Source organism: Corvus moneduloides, chromosome 15 (assembly GCF_009650955.1).
Source record: "Corvus moneduloides isolate bCorMon1 chromosome 15, bCorMon1.pri, whole genome shotgun sequence".
In the NCBI taxonomy this organism is placed as follows: domain Eukaryota; kingdom Metazoa; phylum Chordata; class Aves; order Passeriformes; family Corvidae; genus Corvus; species Corvus moneduloides.
The window spans coordinates 17,701,831-17,727,966 of NC_045490.1; the positions used below are offsets into that span (position 1 = coordinate 17,701,831).

The following is a 26,136-nucleotide window of genomic DNA, read 5'->3' on the forward strand; positions in this document are numbered from 1 at the left end:
TGAGGACACGGTGGGAGCTGCCTTTTGTCTGAAGTTCTTCTGCCTTTGGGCTTTGAGTTCGCTGATGCTCCGCAGGGACCGAGCGCAAGCGATTTGAGATAATTGTGAAATCTGAAAGGGCTCCCTGATGCCTCTGCTCTTCCCCTCCTGCTCCAAATGGCTGCAAGAGGGATTAACTTTGCTCCGGAATTGTCCCCGGCTCCCTGATTTTAGTGCTGGAAAATTACAGAGTCTGGTGTTCCTCAGAGTCGGGGCTGGGATTACAAAACTTCCCGAAATTGGTGCAGACAGCCCCGCTTGCTGTTCTCTCAGAGGGGAGGGGGGAGAGCTTGTTTTAATAACATATTGCAAGTACTCACATTACCCAGGTATCTGCATGCTGCCCTCCATTTTAGGGAGAAATAATGGACTTTTTCCAGGGAGAAGTGCATGTTTGTAACTGCAGGCAATAATTAGAGGCTGGTGAGTCAAGGTACTGCAGAAGGAACAGGGAACAAACCAAACCTGTGGGGAAAAGGAGCTGGAAACTGCTGGAGTGCTTGTTCTGGGATAAATTTAACCTTCCTGAAACTGATCCAGGTGGAGCTTTTCCCACTCTGGAGAGGTACCACAAGGATGGCTTTGGCCAGTGCCTGTTCTTCCCCAGCCCTGGTCCCAGCTGGAGCAGCCGGATGAGGGATCCTGGTGGGCAGCAGCTGCTGTGGGATGGTATTTCCTTGTCTCCTGAAAAAAGGACCCCCCAGCCCGTCTCAGAGCTCTTAGAAAGGGCTGGGCTGTGTCCCAGCACCTTTGGAATGTGGGACACTCGTGGGATGTCAGACCCCGAGACCTCGCTGGGTGGATCCCCTCTCCCTGTTTGCTCCCCCGCAGCAGTTCCAGGTACAAGGCTGCCCTCAGGCTGTTCCCTCCTCTCCTCCAGAACACATTCCCGAGTTTCACACCAACTTTTAGTAGCTGATCCAAAGGGGCTGGCAGGAGGCTCCGGAAGGAGCAGCCAGGCTTGACCAGCACTATTAAACAGTGATTTTATCCATGTTCACACAGGTGCAGGAGGAGGGAACGGGGAGTGCATAACATAAATCGGATTTTTTCTCAAGTTTACAGGAGTTTGAGGTTAAAGAAGTTTGTGGAAGCTGGCAGGATAAATGAGATGGGAGCTGCTGAGAGATAACAGGGAGGATTAGTGGGAGCTCAGCAATAACGGAGAGCAGGTCTGGGGTGGGAATTATCACCATGGAAGTTGGGGGGACCTTGGCTCCAAGAGAGCAGACCTGACACTGGGATTGGGGAAAGACCAGCCTAAAAATGGTCTTTTTTCTCCAGGAGCAGTGGTGGCCACCGTGGGTTTTGCATGTCCAAGTGTGATGGGGACATCCACTGCCCCACTCTGCCACTGGAAATTCCCTTTAATTTCTCGCAGAGGTGTGGAGCAATCCAGCCAAATCTTGCGTGGTAAATTTGTGCAGAAATTCAGGCGAGAATGTTAATTCTGCATTTCTCCTCTTCATCAGATCACTGCCCTTTAAGCACCCTCATAAACTCATCCTGCTCCTGCATTTCTTTGCAATAGCTCAGAGAGAGGCACTTACACCAAACGATTTCCTTTGCCTGAGCACTTCCCCGTTGCTCTGTGATCATCTGCACATTAAAAAAGGGTTTGTGTCCCTCTCTCTTTGTATTTCACCTTCACACTTTGAAGGGATTTCTCCAGTCCTCTCTTTGCTCCCGAGCATTCTTGTTTGGGGCAGAGTTCTCACTAATCCTGCCGGGGTGCAGCCCCTTGGTGTTCCCATCCTTCTCCTGCTGCCCCTCCTTGACCTGCCTGCTCCGACCACACGAGTCACTCGGGGTTGTCTATTAACAGCCTCAAACTCATTTGGGGCTGATTAAACGCTGCTCTGAAGAGCTGCACAGCTCTTCCCCAGGAAAATGTGCCTTTCCCAAACTGCCTTCCCTCTGACTGGAACATCTGTGGCAGGCAGAGCCATTTCCTAAGGAACACGAGGATGTGCCACAGACCCCCGATGCCTCCGGGCTTGCTCGTGGCCTTGAGCACAGGGACCTACTTATCTGGTGGTGTAGCTGCTTTAAGAAGCACTAAAACACAGCAGGAAAATGCAGAGTGCTTGTGTGGACAATTAAATTTGAGCTTTACAGTGCCTAGGAGTTCTTCTGAGTGCTGGCAGAGTGACTCAGAGCTGGGGCTGGGTGGTGATGGAGCAGCTCACCGGGATCTGCCTTTGATCCTGCCCAGGTTTCTCTCGGTGGCAGGTTGGGTTTTTTAGATTCAGTGTGTCCCAAGAGCTCAGCAGAGCTCAGAGCAAGGCTGGGTCTGGAGCCAGGTCCCGCTGGTCGCTGTGGGTGACCCAAGGGGCTGCGTCCATCCGTGGAAATCAGCTGAGAGAAGGTGACAGTGGCACTGCTTCTCCACCCCACCAACCTTCACAGGAAGCTGCCTGCTCATGGTTGACCTGCCTGAGGGCCCCAAGGGCTCTTCACTCTGCAGTTCCCAGAATTCACAACCCTGCAAGGACCTGTCCCCGTGATTCAGGTTTGGGAATCATCTCCACAAGGATAAAAGCAGCCCTGTGGTTTCACCTCTCTATGTTCCTCAGTCTGCCTGGGATGGGGCCACAGCAGTGACAGGACAAGGTCCCCTGGCAGGGTCGGAGCACAGAGACTCTCAGCTGGGGCAGTTTCCAGTGCAGGCTGGAAAATTGGATTCATCAAGGGGGCTGCTTTGGGCATCCAAGACCGGTATGACCAGAGAGTGGTGAGGTCCCTGTCCCGGATTCCCCTGTGCCTTTGGCAGAGAATTTCCCCTTCCCGAAGGGCTGGGAGGGCAGAAAGCCCCGGTGACAAACAGAGCAGTGAGGCTTCCAGGAGCACCACAGCTCCACGGCCATGCCTGGGTATCAAACCTCGAGCTTCCCACCTCTGCCAGGGTGGGAGTTCCACAGGAGAGCCCTCCGACCTGCCCATGTCTGGGAATGAAGTGGGATTCCCAAGACGTCACCTCCAGGGGCACGGCGGGCACGGCAGCACCTCTGCCTTTGGCCGTGGCTGTGTCTGCGGGCTGCCCTGGCGAGCTGCGGGACAGGAGCTGCTCTGGGTGCCGAGAGGCTGCCTTGACACGCTCCTGGGGGAGCCTCCCCCGGCAGCCCTGGAATCGAGAGCTGTCGGAGAGGAGCTGTTAATTAGCCCAGATCGCGGGAGCAGCGAGGGTGGCTCAGCGCAGCTCTGCTCCCAGCAGTGACAGCTCCAGCTTTGCTCTTCTGTCCTGCCTTGTTTTCATGGAAACTTCCCGGAGCCGTGGAAAACGCACAATTAGAGGCTGTTAGGTGATTGATTCCTGGGCGAAGGGGCCTTTCCTCCGTGCCTGGAAGGTCTGGCAGGTATTATTTAAAGAGCTAATGAATGTTAATGGGCACATTATTTGCAAATCTTGAAGTGGAATATTAGATCAGGGCTCCTGTGTGTCATGGTAATCAGCTTTCCCTCTCTCGCTCTGGCTCGGGGGGGGGGAAACACCCTGCAGTTGCTTTGTTGTGTGCTTTTCAGATTAATATCCTTTTTCCAATCCAGCAGCTTTTCTCGGGGTGTTCGAGTCAAAGCAGCAGATGGTTCACATGCTGCTGTTTGATGCCTGACCAAGGGATTGTCCTGCTAAAAACCGCCCTGCTGGGAGCACGGAGCGAGCTCCCTGCTTTGCTGTCTCCTGAGAGGGGGGAAACGTGTTTGGGAGGAGGCAAGGCTGGGCTGGATCCCCCACAGCACATGCCTGCGATAGAGAGCAGCATCTGAGCTGCTCAGTGCCCCCCTGGACCCTCCTCGGGATGGGGCTGTGGGGACACCGAGGGGCAGCTCGCACCGAGAGCTCCCTGCTGCTGCTCCAAGCTGCCTTTTCTCCAGTGCTTCCCAAATTTCACTTGGCTGTTTCCCCCTGCACTTGCATCCTCGTCCTCCAAATTCCCACATCCAGGCCAGTCCAGACCTCTGGCCAGGTCGGTGGCCCCCCAGCCCGCATCCCCCTGGATAATTGGCTGCTGCTGGGTGCCAAAGGCGAGGTTTGAGTCGCCCCCACTGAGTTTTCCACAAGAACACGCCGAAAGGTTCATCCCCCGACCTTCCCGGACACATCCGGATCAGGGAGCCTCTGTCAGCTGTGACCCAAAATGCCTGGCGCACCTCTGGATGTCACACGTGGTGTCCCTTAGGGAGCCAAATGAAAGGAGAAACCACCGGGGATTTTCCCAACGTCTTTGCTGGAGCCTTTCCTGAGGTCAGACAAAGACCCGAAGCTGCTGCACAGAGAGCAGCACAGCCCTGCCCTGGCTCAGGAGGTGCCTTGGGTCCTCCTGGGATCCAAAGTGAGCCCAAAAGTGGGGATTTGGGAGGCTGGGAAACCTCTGGGTGACAGGAAATTGTGACTCGGGTGTCACACCTGCCGTGATTCAGGTGTTCCACCTGCCGAGGGCTGCTCCCAGGTAGAGGATCCCGGTGGGAAGAGCAGCACCAGGAGCTGTGCTGAGGGAAAAGCTGCTCGCCCACGTGCAGCACAGGCGAGGGATGGGGGAAGGCTCTGCTCTGCCACAACAAACCGGCAGATTAATGGTGAGAGAAGATCCATCACCTACTTCTGTGTTTCCAGTCTCCTTCTGGATGAATGCAGCAGGTTTCTGCCTCGGAAGGGGAAGATTCCTGCTCTATAGCACACCTGCTCTGCTGCTCCAGACTCCTGAGCATCCACCCATCCTCCTCAGCTCGTCGGTGCCAACCTACTTTGTATTAACAGTGATTCAAATGTTAACAGCTGCTGTCCATGTTCGTCAAAAAGCAGCTCAATACAAATATATGATTATTGTATGAGCGTTGTATGAAAGGTACTTGGTTGTGTCTTAAGCTAAAATAACAATATACACTTTTATCCAATCCTGATACGTTTATAAATATATTTAAATGGGTATAAATATTTATAAATAGTTTCTGTAATCTTCTGTAATTAGGCTCTAAGCTCTGTGACAGACAGCATCTGTTTGATCTGCGGGTGCTCGCCGTGTGTGCGTGGCAGGTCTCTCCAATGCAAGTGGTGGAGTCAGGAGATGCCTCTGAAGGGAGCCAGCTCCTTCCCTCGGGGGGAGGCAGCCCAGGCCTGGAGCAGGCTCCAGGTGCAGGAAAAGCCGAGCAGAGCTGGGAGATGCAGCCAGAGCAGGGGGATGGAAGGACGAACAGCCCAGGGCTGATGCTGGAAATGCTCTGTGAGTTATTGGCAGCTGGAAGCTGGGCTGGGAGGAAGGAGCAGCCAGCGAGGACGTGGTGGGTGGGAAAAGTGATCATAAACCCTTTTTTATTTCTCCTCATAACTCTCTTTATTTCCTCTCTGTTTGACTGTCACTTTGAGCTATCCTTGTTCCAGAAGGGAAGGAAGTAACCTAACACAGAGTCAAACAAAACAGGCCCTTTTTGCTCTAAAAGCCTTCTGGGAATGCTCCTGACACTGAGGAAATGGGATAGAATTTCTCAGGGCTGTGGGCAGCTGCTTGGGAACAGCTGATGAGCTTGGTGGCAGCAGGACAGGACAAGCCATGGTCCCACAAAGCCACCAGGAGCTCCCACGGGAGGGACTCGGGTCCCAAAGCAGCTGCTGGGACAGCTGGAGGCCTGTCTGGGCTGCTCCACGCTCACCCTTTTCCAGCTCAGGACCGACTGACATCGCTCAGGAGGCTCCTGCATATCCCTGAACACCCCATGGCAGCACGAAGTGGCAGAGGGGGATCCTCAGACCACCCCCCACAGGGACCCTGGGGTCTGGCAGGACAGAGGGCACCATCCCCTGTGCCAAGGGCTGCGGGTGTTTGGTGAGAGAAACAGAAAGTGGGCACTGCAGAAGTTTTATGGGGATGGCCTTTTTGGCTGGAGAATGGTTTTTTGGGATGAGGACACAGGCCACGCTCTGGGGAGATGCTGCTAAGTGGGCACAAGTGAGATGGGGAGGAGGAGCAGGGGGAGAGGCAGAGTTTGCCTGCTCCAGTGGTGGATCCTGATCCAGTTCAGGTGCTCGTGTGCCAGGCTGTGTCCCTGGCACTGGAGGGATGTCCTGGCTCCCACGGGCACCACTCTGTCCCCACACTGCACACTCTGGGGGTGCTGGATGTGTCCCCTGCCCTTTGTCCGACCAGCCCTGCTGCCTTCCTGCTTCTGGTGTGTGAGAAGAGCCTGTGCTGCCCGTGGGACTGGGGGAAAAATCCTGCTGGAGGAGACAGAGGGATCTCTGCTGTTACCCAGGCTGAGGAAAAGGACGTGGAGAGCAATGGAGAGGTTTGTCTGTGTGGGATGGAGACAATTGCTGGGAACGGCAGGAAAAGAGAAAGTGGAGCAGAGCAGAACAAAGCCAGACTGAAGCGGGAGCCTGGGGCTGTGTAGGAGTGGGAGAACATCCAGCAGAGCTGGACTGGCTCTGCCAAAACCCTGGGAATTGTTCTGACTCCACTCTGGCTCTCCATGTCGAGCCCTGCTCCCGAGCAGGGGCACGGTGCTGCTCTGTGGCAGATGATTGTCATCCCCAATTTCTGTGTTTAAAAATGCAGGAGAACAGACTGAAAGAAAAACAATCAAATTGCCAAGTGCAAAGTTGCAGAGTGATCTTTGCTCTGCAGCTTTGACTTGGGCCCCGGCTGTGTATCTTTAATCTTCCAGAAGTCTTTAATCAGAAGAAAATCTGGCTTATCCCTAAAGCCCAGGGTCTGAGCCTGTGCAGCGCAAACAGAATCCTCGGGAGCCTCCAGGAGGGGATGGAGCGGAGACAAGCGGAGATGAGGCTGCGGCTGCCCAGTGCTTCCAGCAGGGCACGGCCCAGCAGCTCTGGGGGCAGGGCACGGGAAGGGATGCTCGAGGCAAGAACGGGGGGAAAATGAAACTCTTGACAGCTGAGAATGGATAAACAGGCCGGGCTTTAATAGGGAAAAGTGAAATGTTGGGAAATGTTGTCTGCACTCACCTGGAGGGGAATTTGCTGGGATTTTTAAGCCTGGATTTATCACAGAATCCCAGGTGGGAAGGGACATTAAAGCTCGTCCCATTCCACCCCTGCCATCAGCAGGGACACCTCCCACTATCCCAGGCTGCTCCAGCCTGGCCTCAGACACTTCCAGGGATCCAGGGGCACCCACAGCTGCTCTGGGCAAGCAGAGGCCTCCCACTGATGTAGGGGTGAAGCCAAGGATTTGGGGTTTTTTTAGAAATGGGGCAGTGACTTCCCACCAGTTCACAACAGCTCAGAGAGAACAAGGAGCAAAGAGGAGCAGCCAGTGGAGCCTGTGCTGCTCCTGGGATGGGGGCAAAGCCAGCCCTGCCTTTCCTTTAGAGCTCAGTGCATCTACCTCAGGCCTCGGGACAAATTTTCTTGGCATGGACAAGGCTCTTGCCCCTGCCTTTAAGGAGAGCTGCACACTCGCTTTACAAAGGTTTTCAGGCAGACCCAGCCAGGGTAGGCGGCAGGGCTGGGCTTCCCTTTCCTCCTCTCCTGCCTTGTCGAATGCTCCTGGCAGTTTTCAGCTGTGATAAAAACCTCAGAGGAAATGATGGCACTTGGAAATAATCCTGCTTTCAGCCTAAAACATGGGAGAGGGGAAGGTGCTTGGATTTTCACGACCTTCCTCTGTGTGGTCACACATTCCTGGCTCCCCTGTGGCAAATGTTGGAGTAACCTCCTTCTTTGGGAAGAGCCGTGAGGTTTTGGGGGACGAGGGAGGTTGGGAGCTCCCTTTTAAACTTTGGAATTACCAGCATAAGCTTTCCATTGCTAAAATGTGTTATCTGGTGGTGCTGTCTCTCGTAGATTTATTTGGCACCACACATGAATCCAGGCAAAGCTGGACGTGTCCATTCTTAGGAGCAGCAATCCCAGCTGAAGTGAGAAATTCTCCAGACCTTTACTTTGGGAAAGGGGTATCCTGGATGCCCTTTTGTCCAGCTGAGGAGCTCAGTGTGGGATCTAGGGAGGTTTTATCCCAGCTTTTGGGGTTTCTGTGGAAATCAGAGGGACAAGGTGACCCCAGAGCCCAACCCATGAGAGCCAGGACAGAGCACAGCAGTGGGGCAAGTGCAGGAGAGGGCTGGGTGTTAATTAGTGCAATGAACAATGAATGAACAATTAATATTGGAAAAAGCTGCTGCTCTGTGAGTTTAAACTCAAAACCAAAGCAAAAGGTTGAGGCTACATCAGCACCCACCTGACCAGGTGACCCTTAACCGTAAAACTCATCAAAATCTGGGCCCAAAACCAGCCCAGAACTGGGGAGAATTCCAAAAACTCCATGGAAAAATGGATGGAGACAACCCAGCAGATAATTCCTCCTTGGGACAGCCAGGAGAAGCATTGCCAGGTTTAATCCTGAGCAGGCCACAGGGCTGATTTTAAATGCTGCTATTGAAGGGTTGCTCTGTGAAAGTGTCTCGATGTACTGAAACTCAGTAACATTGTAGGAGTTTAAAAATAAACCTGCAAAAGTTCATCACAACTTCATTTCAAAAAGGCTCTCCACATAAAAGGGGAGAGGCTTGTTAAAAAGAAATTAAAAGCAGCCACCAAAAGGGTGACGTTTTTCCAGGGGACACAGACACTGTTTAAAGATCTTCTATTAGAGGATGAGAGCAAATCTATACAATTATCAAAAGAGACCTTAAAAGGGCAAAAAATTAGCAGTTCTCATTAAAGAGCAGACCAAAGGAGCCTGTCAGAGGTAAAACAGTATCCTTCAAAAAGTGGAAGTCATGTTCAAAGGAGGAAAGTGAGAGAAGGAATGTGAGAAGACAAAGCTGTGACAGAGGAGAAAAACCCTTTTTTTGAGAAGGTGTAAGAATCTAATAATAAACCCTAATAAATCTAATAATAAATCCATTTTGCCAACCCCCTCAGCAGCTGTGGAGCCCCAGCAGTGGAGGATCCATCCCAAAATCAGTGATGGCTGGAGGAGGCTGGGGGGGAAATGGGGAAATTGAAAGTATTCCAAGGAGCAGCTGGAATCCACCCCCGAGCCCGAAGGATGTGCCACAGGAAAGGGCCATTTAGTGGTGGTGAGCGAGGAATTGTTAAAAATAAGGTGTTTCCAGAGGAGCTGGAGGTGGGAAATGTAAGGCTGCTTCCAGCAGCAATCCGGGGATGGCCCAGCCCAGCTCTGAGCTGGGCAAACACTCAGGAAAATATAACAGAGACCTCAGGAGGCACAGGAATAACTACGGAATGGTGGGGAAGGGTCACTGCACCAGGAGTTCTTGGAGCCCAGGAGCTTCCAGAGCAAGGGGTGCACGTGGGAAAAGCTTTGGAGAAGTCTTCAGGAGAGGCTCTTAAACAAATGACGAGTGCAGTGTGAAACTGCAGTGTTACAGAGCAAATTCCTCCTCTGTCTCATGGCTGTGCAGGAAACCCAAATTAGGAATAAATCAGCAGAGTGAAAGTGCCAAGAGGAGCACCCGGGGACTCCTCAGATGAGGAGAAGGAAAGGAAAGCAGTTGAACAACGAGGCTGCTGATAATCATTCAACATTCCGAGTTCCTGGCGCAAAGCCACGGCAGGAGCTCACAACAGGACAGGAAAACAGGAGCAAGGTGTGCAAGATCCTGTGGGAGGGTGAAACAGCCCTGAAGGAAGAGCTGGGGCTGTCCAGCCTGGAGAAGAGAAGGGTGTGTGGAGACCTCAGAGCCCCTCCCAGGGTCTGGATGGGTTACAGGGAAGCTGGGGAAGGATTTGCATCAGGAACTGCACGCCAGGACAAGGGCACTGGGTTAAAACTAAAAGAGGGGAAATTTAGATGGGATATTGGGAAGGAATTCCTCCCTTTGAGGGTGGGCAGGCCCTGGAATGGAATTCCCAGAGCAGCTGGGGCTGCCCCTGGATCCCTGGCAGTGCCCAAGGGGACATTGGGGCTTGGAGCAGCCTGGGACAGTGGGAGGTGTCCCTGCTGTAGCAGGGGGTGGAATGAAATAATCTTTGAGGTCCCTTCCAACCCAAACCATCCTGGGATTCTGGGATTTTAGCTGAACCAGTTGCAAGCCTTCACCAAGCTACAACTGCTGAGGAAATGTGGCTTTTTCCCTACATGCCCACGTTGCAGGTACAGTTAGGGGAAAAAAAAAATCACCTCAGTGATCTGTGATAGCCTAAAAGTAAATTGAGTGTGAAAACTTTTTGGGGGAGAAGTGTTAAACAAAACAGAAGAGATCAATTTGTCATTGCACAGATCAATATTTCACTTGCTACTTAACTACTGTTTGCAGATCTGTTCCCTCCACTGGAGGAGAAAAAAAAAAAAAAGACAGGGGAAAAAAACCCCAGGAAGCAGAAAAAATGGAGAGAGAAGTGGGAAAGATAAGGGCTGAGGAATGCCTCTGCAGGCGGAGAGATTGCGTGTATTGAGACTCTTCACTCTGAGCAAAGTGTGAGTGATGGGCAGGGCTGGCACAGGGGAGATAATTCACAGCTCCTGCAGCTCAGAAAGTGGGATATCACATGGATCAGGACATTCCAAAGGGGCAGGAAGAACCTGCTTGCTTCAGATTTTGTGTCGCCACAGTTCTTCCCCTCAGGACGCTGTCAGGTTTGGGTGGGCTGCAGGATAACCAACAGCCCCAGGGAGATGCAGAAAGGTGGTTTGGGCCTCCCCAGCTTCCCCACACCTGCCCAGGTTTGCTTCCCTTAATCCCCTTTCTGGTTTGGAAGATTCCTCTGGGAATTCTTCAGGAATCTCCTGGAATGGGTGGCTTGGGCCAAGCTTTCAGTTGAGGATGAGGATGGGGTCTCTTGCACAGGTTCGTGCTTCTCTAATCCCGACCTGAAACCGAGAGTCTGCCTCAGTTTGAGGTGGAAACACAGGGTTTTCCTTATGGAGGAGACATTCAGCTGCTTTTCCAAGAGCATTCCCCACCGGACATCCGCTTACCTTCCATCACTGTGAGGGGAGAATGGAGATCTTGGTTGAAATTCTTGAAGAGCCTTGGAGGAAAATGATTTCGAATTCACCTCACGCTGCAGGAGAGCTGCAGGCCTGGAGCAGAGCAGCGCTGGCAGAGCTGTACCCCGGAGGAAGGAGGCATCTGTGGGATCACCCTTCCCTGGGATCCTGTGTGGAGCAGAAGGCTGGCAGGTCATCAAACACAGCCAGGAGAAGAACACAACAGGCCACAGCTTCCAAGAAAATTTCTAACCCCAAGCAGGACTCAAAGCACATTTCCACTGCAGCACTGGGGGGGTGGAAATAAATATATTTTGTATTTCGCTTTCAGTTCTGCCACGTTCAGGTTTAAACCACGGAGCAGTGGTGCAGAAAGGCAGCGGCAGAATCTGTCATTCCGCTGTCCTGAAAATGGTTAAAGCAGCATTTGTTCAAGGTTAAACAACCCAGCAAAAGTTCCTCTTGTGCTGAGTAGAAACAGGCAGATTTTCTGCATGAAAAGGGAAATACATAAAGTTGTGAATGCCTCGCGCTGGAATGGAAATGCGGAGATGCCAACGAGGGGCTGGGAATGGGGAATCAGCACTGGGAGCGGCCTGGGCCCGAAAATAATTTATTTTCTCCACCGAAATTTATTTCATGGAAAGTCATTATTCTAAAATCAATGTAAACAAACCAAGGGGCAGCCGAGAGCAGCGCTGCAGCTCGGGGGTGGGCACAGAGCACTCAGCTCCAGGGGAAGCTCTGCCTGTGTCCTCCCGGCCTGGGGGACACTAAAAAACATTCCCCCATTTCACCCCCTCTCCCAAACTCCCCACAGTTTCAGCCCTGCTCCAGGCAGGGAGATCATGGAAAAGCTTGAGATGGAAGGGATCTTAGAGCTCATCCATGGGCAGGGACACCTCCCACTGGCCCAGGCTGCTCCCAGCCCCAATGTCCAGCCTGGCCTTGGGCACTGCCAGGGATCCAGGGGCAGCCCCAGCTGCTCTGGGAATTCCATTCCAGGGCCTGCCCACCCTCAAAGGGAGAAATTCCTTCCCAATATCCCATCTAAATCTCTCCTTTTTCAGCTTAAAGCCATTAAAGATGTGGAGTCCTGTCGTGCATCCACCTCTGCAGGACAATATTAATTCAGATTTAGGGATTTCTAACCACTGGTCGACGAAATTGAGGGGATTTGGGGGCTGAGACCGGGCCAGGGTGCAGAGCAGCTCCTGCCAACGAGCTCTGCATGTGCCAGAGAGATCCTCAGGATCAACAATCCCATCTGGATGCAGGAATTAGGCTGAAGCCCACGGCAAAATCTGCTGGGCCCTCCTCACACATGCAGCAATTTTTAAAGCTCTCTCCACTGCTTCAGTGGAAAGCAGAAATTGCTCAGATTCTGCCCGAAATAAATGCCTTTTGTTTCCCTTCCCTCTTGACAGGAGTATTTATGATGATCACAAAGGAAAGATCACAACACATCCAGGCAAAAAAAAAGGAAGCCGGAGGAATGAGCCGACCTACAGATAATAAGTAACAAATCGGGAAAGGGAGGAAGATAATGGCTGTGATTAGAAACGAGACACTGGGAAATAAAGAACAATGGATGGGAGAAGCAAAAGTATCCATTTAAAAAAAAAAAATCCATATCCAAATGTGTTCTGGACAACAAGGAAACATTTTAGATTAGGCTGGAACAAAAGAAATTCCAGCAAAATTGCCGTGTTATAGATCCAGGTTTTGATAGGGGCAGGAATGCCATCAATAACGATGCAGATGATGCAGAAGAGCCCAAAACCTGCTCTGGGAAACAATGAAGGGAACAGATTTCCAGCCCTCATCCCCCAGCATTTTCCATCCCAATGGCAGCAGCTCCCAAATTGTTCGCAGCTTAAAAGCTGTGAAGCCGCAAGCTTAATTAAGCGCAATAATTATTAATTTTTAAAAGCTTGCAATTAATTTTTAAACCAGTTTTCACCTGCAAGATCAGCCAAGTTGTTTGGAAATTTGTGGAGGGAAGCCACTAAATATTTTACAAGAATAAAGCTGGTGTCAGGGCGCTGTTAAGAGGGTGAAAAACGGGACTGGGCACCAGCTGGAGGTGCCACTGTCCCCTAAAGCTTCTCCCCCTCCTTCCTCCCTGCTCCCCTCTATCTTAGGCTGGGTCTATCCTATAAACCCCTCCTCTGTTTTCCCCTTGGAATCAAACCTATTTTTTTAGAAGCTGGGGAATAAAAAGTGTTTCCAAAAGCATTCTGTGATCCTGGGGTTTTTTCTCTGCTGCTGGAGTTGATTGTCCTTGTTACTCCAGGAGAAGTTTGGAGCTGTTTAATTTGTTGGCTCGCAACAGGTGGAAGGGGATGCAGAAGGTTTGATGCAGGATTTGTGGGATTAAGGGTGATTTGGGATGTTCAGGGGTTTGTGCGGAACCACAGCTCCAGCTGAATAAAGTTGCAGGGTCCTTAATTAAGTGCCCTTAATTTTATTATAAATCTTGAGGTGCACTGATATTTAATCAGGGAAGTGATGATTCTGCCTCTGCCTGTGAAACCTGAGGGAGCCAAAGGGAAATCCAGGGGACTTGGGTTCAAAATCACTGTTTTTAAGGAATAACTCCCTCGAGCCTTCACAGGATCCCAGGATGGTTTGGGTTGGAAGGGACCATAAAAGTCACCGAGTTCCACCCCCTGCCATGGGCAGGGACACCGCCCACCATCCCAGGCTGCTCCCAGCCCCAATGCCCAGCCTGGCCTTGGGCACTGCCAGGGATCCAGGGGCAGCCCCAGCTGCTCTGGGCACCCTGTGCCAGGGCCTGCCCACCCTCCCGGGGAGGAATTTCTTCCCTCATTGCTGCTGCTACTAAAAAGTGCCAAGTGATTGGGTTTTTTCCACGGGATAAAGCAAAGATTGTTCCTCCCATTTTGCTGGAATAAAATCTGGGGTAGCTCATGCTGTGCATGGATTTCCCCTCCTTGCCCCAAAGGCGGGGAGGGCACTGCGGGTGCCCGGGGTGGGAAGGGCTCTGCTGAGCCGTGGTTTGCAGGGCTGGGAGCAGGATCCGGGTCTGTGGCAGCCTTGGAGACTATTCCAGACACATCTGCCAGGACCACCCCCTCTTCTGACCTCTCTGTGTCCAACCTGGGCGTGCTGAACATGTCAGGGTTGGAGTCCTCCTAGTGACCTCTGCAGAACACAAAAACCCTACAAGATTTTCTTTCTGTGTCCTGCGAGTGAAAGCAGAGCTAAAATACAGCTCAGCCTCATCCATGTCCCTGTTCCTCTCAAACAGCAGGCTACAAATGCCTAAATCCCTTGAAAAGTGAGTTCCTGGAAGGTTTTTGAGGTGTTTGGCAGTGGTGATTGTTGTAGGCTGCTTTCAGATTTTTGGGAAAAGTGCAGTGCCTGATGCAGCCTGAACCACCTCTGGCTGTGCTTCCCATTTGCTGGATTTGAAGTTCCCAAATGAGGCAGATCTCAGGTTGTGGAATTGGGATGGGAACGTGCAGCTTCTGCCACGGCTCTGGATAAACCCCACAGTGAGAGGAGCTCTGCTGCAGGCTCAGATTTGGGCAGAAGGAGCTTCAGTCCAGTGCAACCCAGAGCACCCCACAGCCTGTGGGTTTGGGGTGCAGGTGGAGCCAGGGAGAATCTGCCGGGCTGGAATTGCCAGCAGCAGTCCTGGGGGAGAGGCAGAAGGAGCTTTATCCCCCCATTCCCAGGAGTTGCAGCTGGATCTCCCACCCCAGGGGCACTCAAGGGCAGGATGAGGGATAAATCCCCAAAAACCTGGGTAACAGCTTGCTGGGGAGAGGAAAAGCAAAGGGTGAATTTGCTGCAGTCGAGGTTTCACAGAGAAGGGCCTCGAGTTGGAGGCAGGTATACAGAAATACAAGGAACCCATTTTTTAATGGATTTGCTTTAGACTGCTTCCCAAAAGCTCGGAGTAATCCAGGGAACAAGGTAACAAATTGTTGGTATGTTTGTAGAGCTGGGCAGGGCTGAGGTCTGGTGGAACCGGGGCTTGGGAGGTGAGGAACTCTGCAGAGAAGCTTCCATTTCCTCCTTCGTGGTTATCATCAAACTCCGATTGTTTTTTCTAACTCGGTGTTTATTCCCTGGGGCTCCTGCCCTGCTCCAAAGGCAGGGAAGGGGCTTTTCCTGGAGGCTTTTCCCAGAGGGCTTCCAAGATTGAAAACCAACCTGAGGGACAGGACCATCCTGCTGGCAAAGATCCTTTCTTTCTGTCTCGCTCTGATTTTCCATCACTGAGGAGGTTCAGGTGCTCTGATAACCCCAACTCCGCAGTTTTGCGCTTTCCCCATGGGGTTTGCAGTTGGGAACAGGCACAGAAATCCTGGGAATGAGACATCTCCGGGAGCTCCAGGCTTTGCTGCTCCTCCAGCCCTCCAAGGTAAATGGTGGCAGCACCGATATTGAGCAGGGGCTGTTTGAGATGTGGAGGCCACCGTCCATCAGAGGTCAGGTTTTATGGGATTTTGGCCAACTGGAAGCTCCCTGTGTTTGCATCTCCCCCTGGATGTCAGCGTTTTCCTGTTTTCTGTGCCAGTGCCAGCAGAGGCTGAAGCTTCCTGGGATTTTGGCTGTTTGAGGAGGATCTTTCCCAAGGCTGGAAACAGAGACCCTGAACCCCTACCCAGGCCTTTTCCAGCCCCTCTGGCTCCCAGGCTGGAGAAACCTGGATCCACACCTCAGACAGGGCAAAACTATGTGAAACAAGCAGGAAAACCCCATTTTGGGGACAGACCCCTGAGGGCAGCAGGAATCTGTCCCGTCTCTCCTCCATGGTACCTGGCTGACTTTGCATGTGCAGCCAGAGCTCCTGGGCACCTGGAGGAGGGAATTTTCAGCATCCATGATGCTCTTGCATGTTCCCAGCGTGTTTCCTGCCCTGGGAAATGCTGGATTTGCTCCAAACCCTGAACACTACAGGTTTGGGTCCTGCCAGGGAAGTCAGCCCTCTGGGTGACAGGAAAAGGTGTTTCCTCAACCTCAAGGTGTTTTTCCATGTCCTTGGGAGCGATAGCAGAGCTAAAACAGGTGGATCAGAAGCCTTTCCAGAGGAAGAGTCAGGTTTCCAAGCTTTGGATTTCAGGCTTATTTCAAAAATCCCTGTCTGAGGGGAGGCAGGAGTATTCCATGAACAGTTCAGTGTTGTCCAAACCAGGAATTCTCCTTTTAATATAATCACCACAGACCCCCCGGAGCAGCCCTGCCGTGCTCCCTCCTCGCAGGAATTGCCAGGACACCTGGGGAGCCAAACACCGGATTGGGAAACCACCTCTCCATCTCCACTGAGGCTCTTTTCCCAGCTCATTCCTTGTCAGGCCCTGTTTGCATCCCGTGTTTTCTGCCCACTGATTGTTGCTGTCAGCTTGCTCTTATCCCATTTCTTATATAGGCTGCTTTATTTGGTTTTATTGCTTCTTTCACCTCTTATCTCATCATGGTGCATTTCTTCATTGCTTTTGTGATCAGCGTGGCTTTTTGGAACACATTTAGGGCATCTTTTAAAAGGGTCTTCAACAACTCCAAATTAATCACCCCAATCATTCCGATAATTTTCCTGCCAGTCCCTGAATGTTTTCAGCAGGGCCTTTCCCCACAGGTACCCGAGTCCAGGCAGGGACTGTGTGTAGGCAGAGCAACAAAATCAGGGCCTGGGGGATGGAAAAGGGATTTTGTTCGGTGATCAGCTCACCCCAGTCCATTGGAAAAGGGGCTGAAGCAGCAAGATTTGGAAGGTAAGGAATAGTTGGAGCTGGAAAACAATCAGGGCATGTTTGCGAAGCTTTGAGGGTGTGTGGTGAGGAGCCACCCAGGATGCCCCAGGAGCTGTGCCTGGAGCCACCACGGCTTGGAGTCTCCTTATCCCCCTCCAGCTACACAAAATTGGAGTCAATCCCTCTCCATCTCCTTGGGTACAGCTTGGGAACGAGGAGGAAAACCCTGCTCCTTTGGGAGAGGTCTCCAAAACGCCCAGCCCGTGGGTGCAGGCAGAGGAGCAGCGTCAGGAGATGCTGACGGCTGGCTCCTGCCTCCTGCCTCTTTCTAAGAGAGCACAGAAACCCTGATTTTCCTTGTTTCCATTCCCAACAAACCTGCAGGTTGGCACTTGCCCTGGAGCCAGGGATGTGCCACAGTGCCGTGCTCCTGGGAGTGTCTGGAGCCCGGGAGTGCTGGCTCTGTGTTCCAGGCTGACACTGCAGGGCTCTGTCGTTGCTTTCCTACCACTCTGTTGTGTTCCCAGAGCATCAGCATGAAGAGAAACATGAAAGCAGGCGATTTATAATGATGTTTAAAAAAATAAAAGGCACAATAACGGAAATTATGCACATCATTAACCCCAAGTGCTGCTCTGAAATGGACACAGGTCCTGCAGGAAAATCATCTGGAGGTTGTGACAATTTTCCCTGTGGTGCTGGAGGAGTCCTGTGGCTGCTTCTCCTGAGGTTTGGAGCTCTGTTAACACAGGAGCAGCAGCATCCCGTGCCTATCCCTCCCTGGGGCCGTGGTGGGATGTCCACGGAGGGGCTGCACTGTCCCAGGAGTGCTCCTGCCCCACCAGGAGATGTCCAGCAGGTTGGGCAGCATAGATGGGGTTCCTTGGGCTGTGGTGGACAGGAATCTGTGGTGGACACAAACCTGTGGTGGGCATGGACCTGTGGTGGACAGGGACTTGTGGTGGACGTGGATCTGTGGTGGACAGGGACTTGTGGCGGATGTGGACCTCTGGCGAACGTGGACCTTTATGGACACAGACTTGTGGTGTCCATAAAGGACAGTGGTGGACACACGCCTGTGGTGGACAGGAACCTGTGGTGGACACAGACTTGTGGTAGACATGGGCTTTTGGTGGACAGGGACCTATGATGAACAGGGACCTGTGGTGGACACGGACTTCTGGTGGATGTGGACCTGTGGTGGACAGGGACATGTAGGGGGGCAGGGGGACAGGGGAGCTCCACACCTCCCCAAAGTGCCCCTTGTCCCCTCTGGCCATGGAGGAACCCCACAAGCCCAGCTCAGGTCCCTCACTTTGATGTCCAGCGTTTCCAAGGGGAATCCCAGGCCACGTGGATTTTTTATTCTCGATTTCCAAGGAATATAAAGGAGGGGAGCGGGAGGGAACTGGTGTTGGATGTCTCCTCCCTTCCAATTCCTCCCCTTTCTTCCTGCTCACTCCTTTCCCTCTTCAAAGAAGAAAGAGTCACTTTAAACCCTTTCATCAGCTCACCCTCATCAAAGGCAAGTGGGGTCAGCCTGAGTGGGATTTCCCAGCCCCCTCCCATCTCCCAGATTCCTAAAGCAGCTTTAAAGTGCCTTAAACCCTTCCTGCGTAGAATTTTTCCATGCAAAAATTAGACCTCATAAAAATAAATAATTCCCAGAGGAAATTTCAATTTGATTACAAATATTGACTTGCTTGAGGAAAGCTTTTTTTAAACAAAAATCCATTTGGAATCAACATTTTCAAATTAAACATGCACGTTTGCTCTGTCAGAGTACTTAACTTGGAAAAATCCCAATTTTCTTTCCAGTGGTTGGGGATTTTAGGAGTTTCTCCCACCCATATTTTTTTTCGGCGAGAGCTGAACAAAAGCGAGGCCTTGAAATCGGGCGAAGTCGGGAAAAGATTTGTTTTCATTTTGAGGGATTAAAAAAAATGCAACGTGAAATGTTGTAAATCATTTTCATGCTTCTAAAAAAAAACCCCTACAAATGCAGAAATATGGGGATTAAAGCTGGAGCTCCAGGAGATGCCTGAGCTGCAGAAGCACCAGGCAGAGCTGACACAGTGGCTGCTGCAACTCCGATGTCACTTGGATGATCCCCATGACCCCACTGCTCCCAATTCCAGCACTTTGGGAGGGGTTTTGCGTGGATTGGCAGCCAGGAGACGTGGAAGGGGAGCAGACAGGTGGGAAAAACTTGGTGGTTCAGCAGCTGAGGGGTGACATCAAGCTGTGCATGGGCGCTCCAGCGTTTCTGGGTTGAATCCAGAGGCTCCATCAGCACTCAGGCCCACAGACAATTGTGCAGAATCAGGGAATCCCAGAAAGGTTTGGATTGGAAGGGACCTTTAAAATCATCCCATCCCACCCCTGCCATGGCAGGGACACCTCCCACCATCCCAGGCTGCTCCAAGCCCCAATGTCCAGCCTGGCCTTGGGCACTGCCAGGGATCCAGGGGCAGCCCCAGCTGCTCTGGGCACCCTGTGCCAGGGCCTGCCCACCCTCCCAGCCAGCGATTCCTCCCACATATCCAACCTAATCTTCCCTTTCAGTTTGAACCCCAGGTGCCCAGTTCAGTGACCAGGATGACCAGTATGGGTCACTGAACCCAGTTCAGGCTCCGCACCCAGCAGCACTTCAGACTCCCCTTCTGGTGTCCAGCCCTGCTCAACAAAGTTAAACCCAACTGCTCCCAATGGGAAATTCTGTTGTGTTTTCCCCCAGACTCCTTCTGTGCTTTCTGGGATCCCTCTGCTCCTGGAAACGGTGGAGCTGAGCTGAAACATTTGGGAAGCCTTCCCTACTCCAGGACAGGAAGCACTCAGGTGTGAACGTGCTGCTTTTGCCACTTTATGGATTAAAAAAGGTAAGAATAAATCAACTTAATTCGTGCAATGTAGGAGCCATGTCAGGGAGAGGGGCAGATTTTTCTTAGTGCAAGAAGAGCCCGGTATCCTGCTGATTTTGGGAGAGGAAGGAAGAAGAAGGAGCTGGAGGAACAGCAACTTTCTTATGTGAAAATATTTCCACGCATTTGTCCTGGGAGAGGTACTGAGGGGGCCCAGCCTTCAGCCACTGCCTCTGCCAAAGTAAAACACACCCATTAATTTTAAAAAAATCAATATCAGCATCAGAAGTGACCCTGGCAAGAGCTGGGGACTCTTCTGGAGCCTGAATCAGGGGGCAGAGGGGTTGAGGGGGTCCCTAGCAGTTCCTCAGCGCCTGGCTGAGGGTGAGGCAGCTCCGGCAGAGATGCTCCAGGGATGAGCTGGGAGTGACTCCAGACACTGGAAGAGCTTTTAAGGAGCACTTTGTTAATAAACGCACACGAGCAATGGCTGCTAACAAACACAGGAGCCCTGGGACGCCAGGCCTGCCTGCCCTGCCCGTGTCCCCACAGCCATTAGGCCCAGCGGGAGACGCGGGAGCAGCGCTGCTGGCAGGAGAGCCACACTCCCACGTCAAGGCAGGAAAACAAATGCTGAACGGTTTTCTGTGCAGTGTCAGCTCCTTCCCAGCCCTATCTCAGCAGGTCCAGCAGTGCCTGAGCCTGCTTTACCCCACAGTGGCCTAGCAAAGCCTGAGGAGCCGCCGTGCCCCCCACGCCTGCTGCTGGCCCCTCTCTGTTTGCTCTGAGGTTCCTCGATCCTTTTCCCAAATAATTGTGTTTAAACATCCCATGCAGACATGATGAAGCTGTTCAGGACAGCGGATGTTGCCAATGAGGACAACTTCTCTTCAGGTTAATTAATCATTTGTAAGCTGACCTTTGGGGGGATGAATTATTCATCAGTGCTCCTCAACCAACACAACACAGAATTTTCATCCAGCATTTTTTGTTCAAACTTTTCCATTTTTCCATAGCTGAGGGACAGGGAGAGCCATGCCCCTGGCTGGCACCTCTGTGTGGGATGCTCCTGCTTCCCCCCATTTAAACCACAGCCAGGCTTAGGTTGGACCAAAGCCCAACCACTGCTGCTCTTCCCTACCTGTATTTCTTCCTTAAAGCCTGGCTGACCTTAAACTCTCTTGAAGACTCCTCTCCAGGAGCTTGACATTTAAAAGTGCAGTGACAGAAAATAACTTCGTCTAAAAATATGTGTAACTTATTTACCAGCAACCAGGAGAGGGGGAGAGGAATTCAAATGAAGACATACATTTACATCACACCGCTGGCTCTGACTCCTCCTGGGGGAAAAACTGCTCCCTGGGGATTCCAGGCCTTTCCCCCCCACCAAAACCTGGGAATGGCTGAGTGGGAATAAGGAGAGAAGGGAGAAAAGGGATCCATCCCCAGGTACCTTTCCCCTACATCCAAACCGGGAACTGGCTGAGCAGGAGCAGGGATAAGGAGAAAAAGGATTCTCATGTGCCTTTCCCCACATCCAAACCGGGAAGTGCCTGAGCAGAAATAGGGAGAAGAGGGATCTCCATATGCCTTTCCCCACATCCAAACCCAGGACTGGCTGAGCAGGAGCAGGGACAAGGAGAAAAGGAATCCATCCCCAGGCACCTTTCCCCCACATCCAAACCTGGGACTGGCTGAGCAGGGACAAGGAGAAAAGGGATCCCCATGTGCCTCTCCCCCACATCCAAACCTGGAAGTGCCTCAGCAGAAACAGGGATGAAGGGAAAAGGGATCCATCCCCATCCACCTTTCCCCCACATCCAAACCCCGGACTGGCTGAGCAGGAACAGGGACAAGGAGAAAAAGGATTCCCATGTACCCTCCCAGGCTGCAGGGAGGGGCAAGACTCCAGTTTTGGGGTAGCCAAGGAGCTGATTTAACATCCCACAGCCTCCAAAAGTGGGATGCAGGAAAAGAGAAGCCACTGTTTATTGGGAGAACATCTCGTGCATCATTCTTTGTCAGATTACAGAAATGAAGAAGGAAAAGAGAGAGAAAAAAGAAATCAAGGACAAAACGCAGCACAAATCCGGGAGCTCAGTACTTGGAAACCTGCTCATTTCCACAGGGAAAAGCCTTCTCCACCCCAAGTCCCCCCAGGAGAGAGCAGCTCCTGCCCAAACAGGCTCCTCACCCCCTTCCCCACCCAAAACTCCAGCACAGCCCTGGGGGATTCTCCTGAACGGAAGGCGTTCATGTATCTTTAATTATTGTTTCAGCCACATAAATCCATGCAGAATTAAAATTCATGATGGTTCTAGGGTACAAGTGCAAACAATTTGTTCGGTAAACTTTGCTCTAATTGGCATTCTGAAAATTTCCTGTTAATCGAGCCCCCTGGGCTCGGTTTACCAGTGTAGCTGTGCCTGGGAATGTCGGTGCTTGGAGGGTGCACACGCCAGCGCCGCTTTCAAGGGTCTTTAGACGATATTAACTCACACACTTTGTCCTCACGTTAATTTGCAAGTAATTCTTTAACAACCTTCCGTGGCCCTGTCTTTTATCTCGCTGCTTCATTACTCCAGGCGAGCGAGAGCGTTTGTTAAACCTGAGACTAAATCGCGCCGGGAAACAGCCGGGAGCCGAGCGTGGAACATCCCCGAGGGCAGCTGGAATTCCTCCCTCTGGGAGACGCCTTTCCAGCAGCTCTTGACTCCACGTGGCCGCAGGAGACACAAAAAGATGTTTGTGCCAGCACGGGAACCTCAGGAGTGTGAGGCAGGGACCCCAAAAACAGGGACAAGGAGGTGGGGACACCTTGGTCCTCCTGAGCCGAGGATATGAAGGTCCTGAAGAGCCAAGGCATGGGCAGAGCTGCTTTCCCAGCCCATCTCCATGTGCATGCAGAACAACAGGAGATGCCAGAGCCCCACTTCCCACACGCGATCCAACACGGGAAAATTGGCCAGCTCTGGATCCCTTTCCCCCAGGGAACTCCTTCTGCGCTCAGTCCCAACCCCGGGTCACCGCCGGGAGGATTGCAGGAGCTTTCAGCCACCCCCTCCCTTCAGCTCTGCAGCGTTATCAGGCCAGCCCTTAACTGGCATCCCAAGAGATTGGGGAATAGGAGAAGCTTTGGATCACCTGAGCGTCCCTTCCCAGCGGCACAGCGAGGCGGGCTGATAGAAATAACAAAATAATGAGCAGCTGACAGCCATCAGGGCTGTGCTGGAGGAGCTCTCCTGGATGGGAATGTGCAATCAGGAAAGGCAGGAGAACTGGCAGCTCCCAGAAGACGCCAAAGATGGTGCACAACAACAAACTGCTTCCCGGGAAAGCTGATAAGGAGCATAATTAGATGGCATTACAGCGGCAGCGGGGCCTGGAAGCTGGGAAGAATCGTGTGGAGAGTGGGAACAGGCACATTCCTGGGGGAAAAAGAGGGATAATACGGGTTCACACACAGTGGGAGCTGCTCACAAGGTTTTGGAGGCAACCAGAAGGGCCTGCAGATAAATCAGATGTAAAATGAGAACAGGAAGATGCGGAGGGCCCTGAATGCCTGGGGAGGGAGAACGGACCGAGCGTTCCAAGCAGGGATTTGTCCCATCTCCATTGCTTCAATCTTTATCCAAAGGTTAATTGTGGATGAAACCGAATGAAACAGCTTTGAAGGGAACTGTGGGGAAGGCCAGAGGAAGGGAAGGAGTTTGGAGCCATTTGGATGTGTCAAATGTATTCAAAATGAGAGGCACCCGGAACATCGAACCCTTGGTGGTTATCTTCAAACTTGATGAAGGTGCAGAGGTCCCTGGAGATGAGAGAAGCACCTCTCTTTGAAGAGGAGACTTAATATTAAAAAAAAAGGTTAGAAAAAACCCTGAATAATCATCTTAATCTAAATTCCCTGAAAGAGGCTGGAGGAAAGGCTTAAATGAGCAACTTGTAAAAGGATGAATAAAATCAAAGAACATGGGTTTGTCAAGAGCCAGTCATGTCAACCCAATTTAATTTCCTTCTTTGATAAGGGAACAGGAGGACCTGATGATGGGGAGCAGAAAACACACGAGTGGGGAGGACTTTTGCATTTTCCCACTGAAAAAACACCCTCTAAATCCAATCAGAGCCCAGCTGGCAGAGAAACCACTCCTGAAGAGATCAGGGGACAGGGAGGCTCTCCAGCCCCCACCTTGGCTCTAGAGGAGGGGCCGTCACCCTTCCTGTCCATCCTGCCTTTCTCCAGCCTGGTGACCCCCAGCTTTGCCCAGAAAAACTGAGACTAAACCCTTGTTATGCTGATTTTTAGCTTCTTGTGCTGGTTTATCCTTCATTTCCCCACACCAGCAGCATCCCCATGAGCGTTTCAGTAGAACCACCTTGATGCAGCTCTATCCCATATTAACCCGGGATAATGCTGGCATGGAGCTGGGCAGATGCTTTTGGTGGTGCTTCAGTGACTCCAACCCGTTTGGAAAAGGTGCAAATCCCTACAAAAACAGCCTGGGAAGGCTGAGTGGGAGCGTGGAGGCTCTTCTGCTCCACCCCGGGATGGACAGATGGACTGAGGGATGTGGACTCCTGCACGCCCCAGCCAGGGGCTTTGGGAGCTGCAGGAGTGGCTGCTGCAGGATGGCAGGAGTGGAAGCTTTTGATATAGTTTCAAACAGTGTGTAATTATCAGGTAGCTGAAAATTAGCCCATCTGTGCCTCTGGAAAAGACAATGGGAAGTTGTGTGTTACTAATGGCTGAAAAGCGCTGGCAGCACAAGACAGGAAATTCTCAGGCAACTTTTTTCTGCAGGTAATGTAATTACACGGCATAATCCCCAAATCTCCTGACTTTTTGGAGGGGTTTGATAAAATCTTAGGAGGTCTTCATCTCCCTTTCTGCTTGCTCTCCTCGCTGCGGCAGCACAGCTCTGGGGATTGCGGGCCTGCCTGGGCAGCAGCAGATGTGGGTGACACAAAACTGCCTTCAAACACCCAGCTAAAGACAATCTCAGGTTTTGCTAAAGCAGATTGTAAATTCCCACCTGCCTGTGCCACAGCCTCGCTCTCTGAATGCAGAGCACAGAGCTTGTAACATAATTTTGGGTAAAATCTCCTCGCCCGTAGAGTCGGTCAGGGCCTGATCCAGGTCAGTGCACACACAAGCAGCAGCTTGGGTCAGATTTAGAACCCCTTTTGTTTCCTCTGCTTTTGGGCCTTGCTGATGGGGGAAAAAAAAAAATCCCCCAAGCCCCCTGATTTCTTTAAATGGCTCGAGGATCCGGTGATGAGGTCTTTGAGGGTCGGTGAAGCAAAGCTGGAATGGCACAAACCTCATGCAAACAGTCCAGGCAGGGTAAATAGCTGATGATTTTTTATATTCATACTTTTGTCTGAGGAATAACTGAGAGCAAATTGCTTTTCCCTTGCCTAGTTGGAATTATTCAGAGGGGTTTTTTCTGCTGATTTTTGCTATTCTCCCTTCCGAGAGGTTCGCTGCCGAAGACAGCTCAGCCCTGAATGGAAAGCAAACGTTGCCTTCACCTTCAGTGAACTCTGAAAGGATTGATTTTCACCAGGCATGAAAGAAAAGCTGGGAAGTGACAGCTCGTGGACTTTGGGGAGGGCGAACGTTGCCTTTTCACGCCCGTTGGTGCAACAGGACTCGGGGCATCCCAGCACACGTTCGACAGAAGCTCCTTGGGCTCATCCAGCCCCAGCCTCTCCCACGCAGGAGGTCCTGACCCGGCAGACGCTTTAAGCAGCACAGAACGGGGAGGAAAACGATTCTTGCTGGCTTTTGTCTGGTAATCTGAGGTCAGGAAAGCAAAGTGCTTCCTCTCAGCTCTCCCCAGCGCCGTGGTGGGAAATGCAGCCAAGCTCCAGCGCCGAGAACAAAGCCAGAGCTGGCACAAACACAGCAGCTCCTTAAATGAATTTGCCATTAGCCGGAAGGGCTGCAAACTGAAGCGAAGATAAGCCCCTTAGCATTTCCCTTCTTTAATCCCAGCCTCATAAAAGCAGAGATGTGTACCTATTCAGCGGGCTTTATACAGAGGCAGGTATTTCATTTACCCAAAAAACCCCTGGATCGGATAAATTATTAATGTTATTTATAAAGGCAATTCTGCCATTCAGCAACTTCTTTTGGATCCCTCCGCTTAATCTCGCTGCTTAGCATAAGATACACTCCAGTTAAAAGGCAAAATCACATTCCCTTACAAGGCCTGCAAAATAAGGGAGCGCTGAGGTGCCTGGAAAAGGGTTGTAGTTGAAATTCTGCTCGAAAGATTAATGCATTTATCAGTGGCAAACATAAGCCCTGATTTCCCCTTGCTCGTCCCCTCCCTGCGTGAGGATGGGGCCTCGCTCACCCGCAGCAAGAGCTGGTTAAGCTGCTCAGTGACACGCTGGTGCTTCCAGAGCCTCTGTGAGGCTGCCTGGGGGCTGGGTGGAGCCCTAGGGGGAGAATTTTGGGATCGTTTAGGCTGGAAAAGCCCTCCCAGCCCATCGAGTCCCAGCTGTGCCTGGTCCCCACCTTGTCCCCAGCCCAGAGCACCGAGTGCCACCTCCAGCCCTTCCTTGGACACCTCCAGGGATGGGCACTCCAAA

The 26,136-nt window shown here is 51.9% G+C and overlaps 1 long non-coding RNA gene across 2 annotated transcripts; it reads left to right on the top strand.

Moving 5' to 3' along the window:
• Window positions 1–4,473: 4,473 nt before the first annotated feature.
• LOC116451664 lies at window positions 4,474–25,669 on the top strand. Of its 2 annotated transcripts, XR_004243275.1 has the most exons (3): window positions 4,474–5,316; window positions 19,413–19,554; window positions 25,016–25,669. It is a non-coding gene; the product is annotated as an uncharacterized LOC116451664 (long non-coding RNA). The 2 variants fall into 2 exon arrangements; XR_004243274.1 differs by having other exon boundaries at window positions 19,413–25,669.
• The last annotated feature ends 467 nt before the right edge of the window (window positions 25,670–26,136 follow it).